Raw genomic sequence first — 7,488 nt, 5'->3', positions numbered from 1 at the left:
ATAAGACTCGCTCCACCAGGTTCAGGGAGAGTGGTTACTCTTCCACCACCAGAGTCCTCAACTAACTCAGACACAATTCAGGGCTCTGACTTTGCACATTATTTATTATTAAAGATTTATTTTCTGTATTGAACAGATTGTTTCCACTTCCATTTTTTTTTGAATATTTTATTGAAAAATTTCCATCCATGTAATATATTTGTACATAAAATTTGATTAGATTAAAAATTACAATAATTACAGTAATTTTACTGATTCCTCCCCCCCCCCCTTTACTCTCCCTCCCCATTTGCACTTCCTTCTTGTTTCCAGTTCTCTCTTTTGTATACACATTTTTTCTAGAGAATATTTTTTGCACCATCACTAAACAAGAATTCTGCCTGGTCCACAGAAAAAAAAGAATCTCAGGGTTGTGTGTGACTCAATTTATGTACTCTGACAATACATTTGAACTTTGGACACACCACACAGAGAATGGCTATCCAGCTATGCAAAGGATGTCATTAAGATAGAAAGGATGCAGAAATGAGTCACAAGGGTGTACCAGGAGAGTTATAAGGAGACACTGGATAGGCTGACATTTTTCTTCCCCCTCATTGGTACAAAGGAGGCTGAGGGGTGACCTTATAGAGGTTCATAAAACCCTAGGTGGCATAGAAAATGTGTATGATCAGAGTCTTTTACCGCAAGGAAGTGCAGACAACTAGAGTACATAGGTTTAGAGAGAAAAGATTTGGGGGGGGGGGGGAAGAAAAAGGACCCATAGAGCAACTTTTTCTACACAGAAGGTTAGCATATGGAATGAACTGCCAGAGGAAGTGGTCAAGGTGGGTACAGGTTCACAAGATATTTGGGAGGGTGCATTGACAGGAAAGGTTGAGGGATATGCAGGCAAGTGAGATGAGCTTGAGAAGACAATTTAGTCACCATGGACAAGTCGGACCAAAGGGTCTGTGTAAATTTGTGACTTGGATTGAGCAAGTAAATAAGGCTCCCCTCCTTGGATTACCACCAGGGGTTAAATAAAGTAGATAAAACCTCATGTCGGTTTGGCATTCACTTTTCAGAAGACCAAAAATAAATTATATTCTAAAGAAACTGAACAGCAGCATGCCACATTTTATGTCAGATTAATGTGCCAAACCTCTTCTAAAATGTGTGGTCTTTTACATGTATACAAACAGGACAATAAACCACTTTGAAAGGGAGCTTCTATTGGATCAGAAAGACCGAGGAAATTGGCAGTGTCAACAAACTAATTTTAGCTTGGTTGGTCACAGAGCAGACTTAAAGGAGGAATAAGTTAACTGGCAGTCAGAGAGCAATGCAAACAACCCAGTAACCTACTTCTAGATGGGCATGCATCAAAATGCAAGATCCCTTATTCAGAAGTGGTATTGAATTGCCTCATCATCTTTAACCTCACTTTTTGCCAGAACTCTATTGCTGGTTGAAAAAAAATGGGCAAGGTTATGTTGTCAACCAGCCAGAAGATCAAGCTGGGATTTGAACAAGTTGAGAATGAAACAAGAGGACAGAGACAGCTCTAAGTCAAGACCCTGCATTAACTTGCCAGCCTGCATCAGCTTCTTGGACCAGAGCTCAATGAGCATTTGGGAGGAACATTTACAAAAGTTGGCTTTCCCGCCAAATTCCTGACTGTACAGACAGTATAGGCCAATGGGACTAATTGACTAGCATTCATAGAATGGGCTAAATGGCTTGTTTCTGAGCTATTTATTCTATGACTCATCTTTCATAATATAAACTTTATTTTTATTATAATGATTACGAGGCAATGAGAGGCATGATTACCAGATGAAGTCAGGGTGGAAGAGGTTTCTCTGCCTCCATCCATCATTTCCATCCTCACCTGGTTCCACCTTTCACCTACCATCCCCTGCCTCACACTTTATACTGATTATCTCTCCTTTCCCCACTCAGCCCTGATGGAAGGTCTTGAGCTGAACATTGACCATCCCTTCCTCTATGTGGATGATCCTTGACCCATTGAGATCCTCCATATTCCAGTATCTCCAGGAGAGCAAATAATTTCCTTTCTTTGAACCAGATCAATTTCTGTACATGCTTACCTCATCCCATCATGTCTTGCTGCCCTTTTTTTTTTTAAAAAATATTTAAAAAAAGCATGGAAGCAGCTGATATCAGCCATTTAAAACATGCTGCCCAATTACACCCAATTAACCTACAACCCTGCAAGTTTTGAGGGTGAGTAGAAACAGGAGCACCAGGAGGAAACCAGAGAACCAGTAGGAAACCCACACAGACAAGGGTTAGGTGTACAAACCAACAGCGCCAGATTCAAAAACCGGGATTCTGGCAATGTACTAGTGTTGCACTAAACATGCTGAGTGCTTTTCTCCCCCGTTTCTTCATTAGCTTAATAACACTTCATCTCTCATCTTGAGATTTATTCCGTATTCATGTCAGTAGTGAGCACTCTTGATGTAAATTCCCATTTATTGCACTAAGCCAGTGGCTCTCAACCTTTTTTCTTTCCACTCACACACCAATTTAAGTATTCCCTATGCACAAGTGCTCCGTGATTAGTAAGGGATGGTTTAAGGTCATAGGTGAGTGGAAAGAGAAAGTTTGAAGACCACTGTTTTAGTTGTACCTAATTGACTCATTATCTGCATGGTTTCATAACTCCAAAGGAAATGGGCCAATGACAAATCTTTCTCAAGTAAAATAGTTTGCTAACAATCGGGTCCAGAGCAGTGATTCTCAATCATCCCTTCCCACTCACATACCACCTTAAGCAATCCCTTACTAATCACAGAGCACTTATGGCATAGTGAATACTTAATGAGACATGTGAGTGGAAAGAAAAAAGGTTGAGAACCACTGCACTAACCTCTACTCTCCACTGCTCTGTGGACAATTCCCTACTCACAATCCCTTCAGAGAAGGCTGCTCAAAATCCAAAAATAGCTTTGTGATTGTGGTGCCCCTCTCCCATCAAATGCACAAAGAGCATCTTGGAATATTCTAACCTGTGGCACACCTACCCCAAGCCAACTCAGATTGCAAGAAAAACCCTCCTTTCAAATGGGCCTGGATTTCAGAAACACTGCAGAAGATCACCACCAGACCACAAGTGTTCTGCACTGTCACAGAGGAAAGAGGTTTGGCATGCCCCCTTGTTCCTAAGTAATTTCCACAGGTGAATCATTGAAAATACACAAGAACTGCTCTGTTCTAGAAGTTACTGAAGGTAGTGAATGCAACTCAGGACATTAGCTCAAACTTCACTCCCCTCCAGTGTCTGTTGATCCATGAAGAGTGGTATGTACTCTCAGCACTCCTTGGCCAGTGGCATACATCATCACTATTGCTCCCCACAATACAGTGCAGAGTATTTAATGAATTGATACAGGATGAGCAGTTGAGTCTTTTTAAGAGAATGCATTCTCAAATCATGGAAGTCCTTTCCTTTTGCTCTTTGGCCATCATGTGTAATGTATAGCACATTTCATATTTAGAGAAACGCCATGATAACAGGCCATTTTGTCCTACAAGCCCACGCTGCCCAAATACACCCAGGTAACCAATTAACCTACTAATCTGCACGTCTTTGGAACATGGGAAAGAACTTGAAGCACCTGTGCAGACAGTGCAGCATTCGAACCCAAGTTGCTCGCTCTGCAACAATGTTGTATTAACTGCTACTCTAACCTTGCCACGTACGTGTACTTCGACATAATTCTCATCCAATTTTAGAAAGTGACATGCTGTTTAGCACCTGACCACTCAAGTAATGAGAGGGAGATTTAATTCAATTTTGGGATGCAGTACAGTCAGGCCTGCCTGCATAAAAAGGAATAGCAAGTAGAAAATAATACAGGCTTGTTGGTCTGGGGGTATGATTCACATTTAAGGTGTGAGAGATCATGGGTTCAAAACCTGGATGAGCCCTACTTTATGGACGGCACCATAGCTTAGTGGTTAGTGTAATCCTATGGAGTTTGTCCTTTCTCCTCGTCTGTGTGGGTTTCCTACTGGTTCTCTGGTTTCCTCCTGGTGCTCCTGTTTCTACTCACCCTCAAAACTTGCAGGGTTCTAGCTTAATTGGTGTATTTGGGCGTCACGGCCCAGGAGGGCTGTTACCATGATGCATCTCTAAATTAAGTGAAAATTAAGGAAGAAATTTACAAACCATCTCAGTAAATATTGTTGTGATGGTACTAGTAATACTGCACATTTCTCATTACTGTTGGTAAAACCCACCAAGCATTCAAGCCAGCTCCGTTGTTCTTATTGAGCTCGATGCGGATTGAATTGCACTCTGATTTGTAACAAATCGACCAATGGCATAAGGAAGTTAGAAAATATTGTCACATTAGTGAGATTATATTAGAGATGCCTTCCAGCGCCACACCTCCAGGATAGCGCACTTCCACAGGCGTACCACTGCTAACATTGTGACTGGTGGCATCAGTGTCTGATATGGAGGTGCCAATGCACAGGACTGGGGGTTGTAAGCTCGCCTGGCGCCATCATGGGCATTAATCCACTCCATTAAGGACATCTTTTCGAGTCAGTACGTCAAGAAAACAATTTCTATCAACAGTTAGTGCAACTCCATTACGCTCACCATCCAGGCCCCTTTTCTCATTGCTACCATCAGGAAGGAGGTATAGGAGTCTGAAGACATACTTAGTTACAAAAACAGCTGCTTCTCCTCTGCCATCAGATTTCTGAACAGACAATGATGTTCTGGACATTACCTCACCTTTTCTCTTTTTTGAATTAGTTTTTTTTAATCTTGTATTTACAGATTGCAATTGAAAGTAATTTTGCACATCATCCTGTTGCTATAAAACAAACCATGACAATAAAAAGATCAGATTCTCATTCTGATTCGGTCAGTTTCATTGATTCATTTCTGACATGTGGAGACACTGCCGAGCCTATCAATCCCTACATCGCTCCTGACCATTCTGGATGCTCGGAATTGTCAACTGCATTGGCCATGCTGGAGGCACATTAAAGTAACATGATAAGTAGCACATAATGATGGCATATTTCTTCTCCACAAATGCTTTGGTGAAAAAGGTATGCTTTATCCAATTTGCTATTTTAGTCACTTTTATCAAAGTGAGCATGCATCGTCGAGTTGCTGCAGCGGTTTTGAAAACACCGATTGTGAAATTTAAATTCAAGTCTCAGGAACAATGGTCCAAGCGTTTAGATGCAATTCAATGTGCTTCAGTACACAAGTGTGGAGGATGACTGGGGTCATCCTCCAGCCACCCACTCCTCCAACCCACTGATGTGATCAACCAGGATCATGGTAAGAAGAGGGCTCACAAAAATCATCGAGGACCCCATCATCCCACACACCACATCTTTCAGCTACTCCCATCAGGAAGGAGATACAGGAGAATCAGAGCCAGGACCACCAGGCTGAGAAACCGCTTCTTCCCATGGGCAGCAACACTGCCAAACGACTGAATGAACTGCTCATACTAACCTTCTAAGAGTCTACTATTTATATAAAAATGTATAAATATTGTTTAATATGTATTTAGGTACTGCACATGTAACATTTGTCTTTGTGTGTCTGCATGTTTTTACACTGTAAGGTAAAAACATCATGAGATGGGACCAGAGAAGGAGTCACCCAGTACTAAGGAGTAACAGAATGCAGATGTGACCTTGTACACTCAAGATAAGCTTTGCACTAACAAGAATGATGTGCAGCAGACTAACAGAGAAGGGTAACAACAGTTTATTCATTGGACAATGTAATGGTATGATAATTTACTAAGTGCGTGTCCTGGGGTATAAAAAAAAAAACACCACTTGCTGATAACGGCAGAATGCGCCTTCTCCAACTAACACTGTTAGTTGCAAGTGTTACAATCTGGTAATAAAGAACAAAGAACCTTGATTTCGACTCAGTCTGGTGTCTGACTCACTCATTCTTGAACAAAGCAGACCTAACAACACCAAGTATCGGAGAATGCATTTTTGTTGGGTTGTACATAGACAGACGATAATAAATTTGAACCTGAGTGTCCCTTCAAATTTGCCACATGAACAACTAAGTTAGTCAAAGTTGTTACAGAATCCTTGGGGATGAATTTAATAGATTCTTCAAGTGTTCAGGATTAACATGGAGAAAGGGTTGTCACTAATCTGTACTGCTGGTGGTCTATAGGTCAGGAAGTCAAGGACCCAGTTGCAGAAGGTGTGCTGAAACCCATGTTTTGGGATTTGGGGATGATGGTTGTCGTGCTTTCCTTTGGAAACAGGATAATAGAGAACAACTTCAAGCAGGTGGGAACTTCAGTTTGTACCGGGGAGAAGGTGAAGGTATTCTCCTGCCAACTGGTTTGTGCAGGTTTTCAATGACACAGCCAAGCCTTTCATGTGGGTTCTCGTCTGTGGCCTTGGGCAAGGCTGTCAAGCCAGGTGTCATTGGTTAATTTAAACCAAAGGTCAATGTGTCAATCTAATAATTATTGGATAAATCTCCATTAAATTTGATTTACAAAGGAGGGACTCACAGTTTACATCACACAGAGCAGCATTAAATCTTTCACAGCTCACACTCTTTGCATTCATTTCACCTTTGAAATTATTGTTTGCCCAATAGGTGTGCCAGTTATTGGCTTTCAGAATAAAATATTAAATGTTCTACCACAAATATACTGACTAATCTGCCTCCAAGGAGATATACCAGTTTTGAAGCATCATGGTTTAATATTTTTAAAAGAGAGAAAAAAAAGACGGAGATGTGGCGGGTCAGGTTTTCAACGGAAATTGGATGTCATTGTTTGTACCCTCTGGTTGGAGGGTGCCCAAAGAGGAGAGGAGGAATTGTTCCTCCAATTTGCAAGTGGTCTTATTCTGGCAGTACACGAGACAACAGATAGACATGTTAACAAGGGAATTAGGCGGGGAATGGAAATAGGGGGCCAGTGGGAGAACAATTGTAACAGAGTCAAGGTACTCAATGAAGCAATCACCCAGTGTCGTTTGTATTAGAAATGATAACCATGAAACAGCAGCATCCTTTTAGGAGGAAATCCTTGGTCTTTAACTTGATCTGGTCATTTCAGTGACAAAGCACACAGCAAGGTCACATGCAATGAGCAAGTGGCTGCCCTCCAAGTAATACCCAAATCCTCCAACTGACTTATAAACAATTACTATTGTCAAATTACTATCATTACCAGGCACACTCAGAGGAAGTGAAACCAGTTTCACTGTTATGCCAGCAACTGTATCCCAGAGACAAACCCCCCCCCCCCCCAACACCCAGCTCCAGAAAGGTTGTAGAGTTGGTCATAATGAGAATTGCTACGCAAACTCATGATATTCTCTATAGTTATACACTGTACTTCAAAGTTCAAAAGTTGAAAGTTCGAAGTTCAGATCTATTGTCAGAACATATGACATCAATGCAACCCTGAGACTCTATGGGCCAAGTAGAATTTCTACTTAGAAGTACTCAAG

Source organism: Narcine bancroftii, chromosome 8 (assembly GCF_036971445.1).
Source record: "Narcine bancroftii isolate sNarBan1 chromosome 8, sNarBan1.hap1, whole genome shotgun sequence".
Lineage (NCBI taxonomy): Eukaryota > Metazoa > Chordata > Chondrichthyes > Torpediniformes > Narcinidae > Narcine > Narcine bancroftii.
This window is presented reverse-complemented; position numbering follows the sequence as displayed.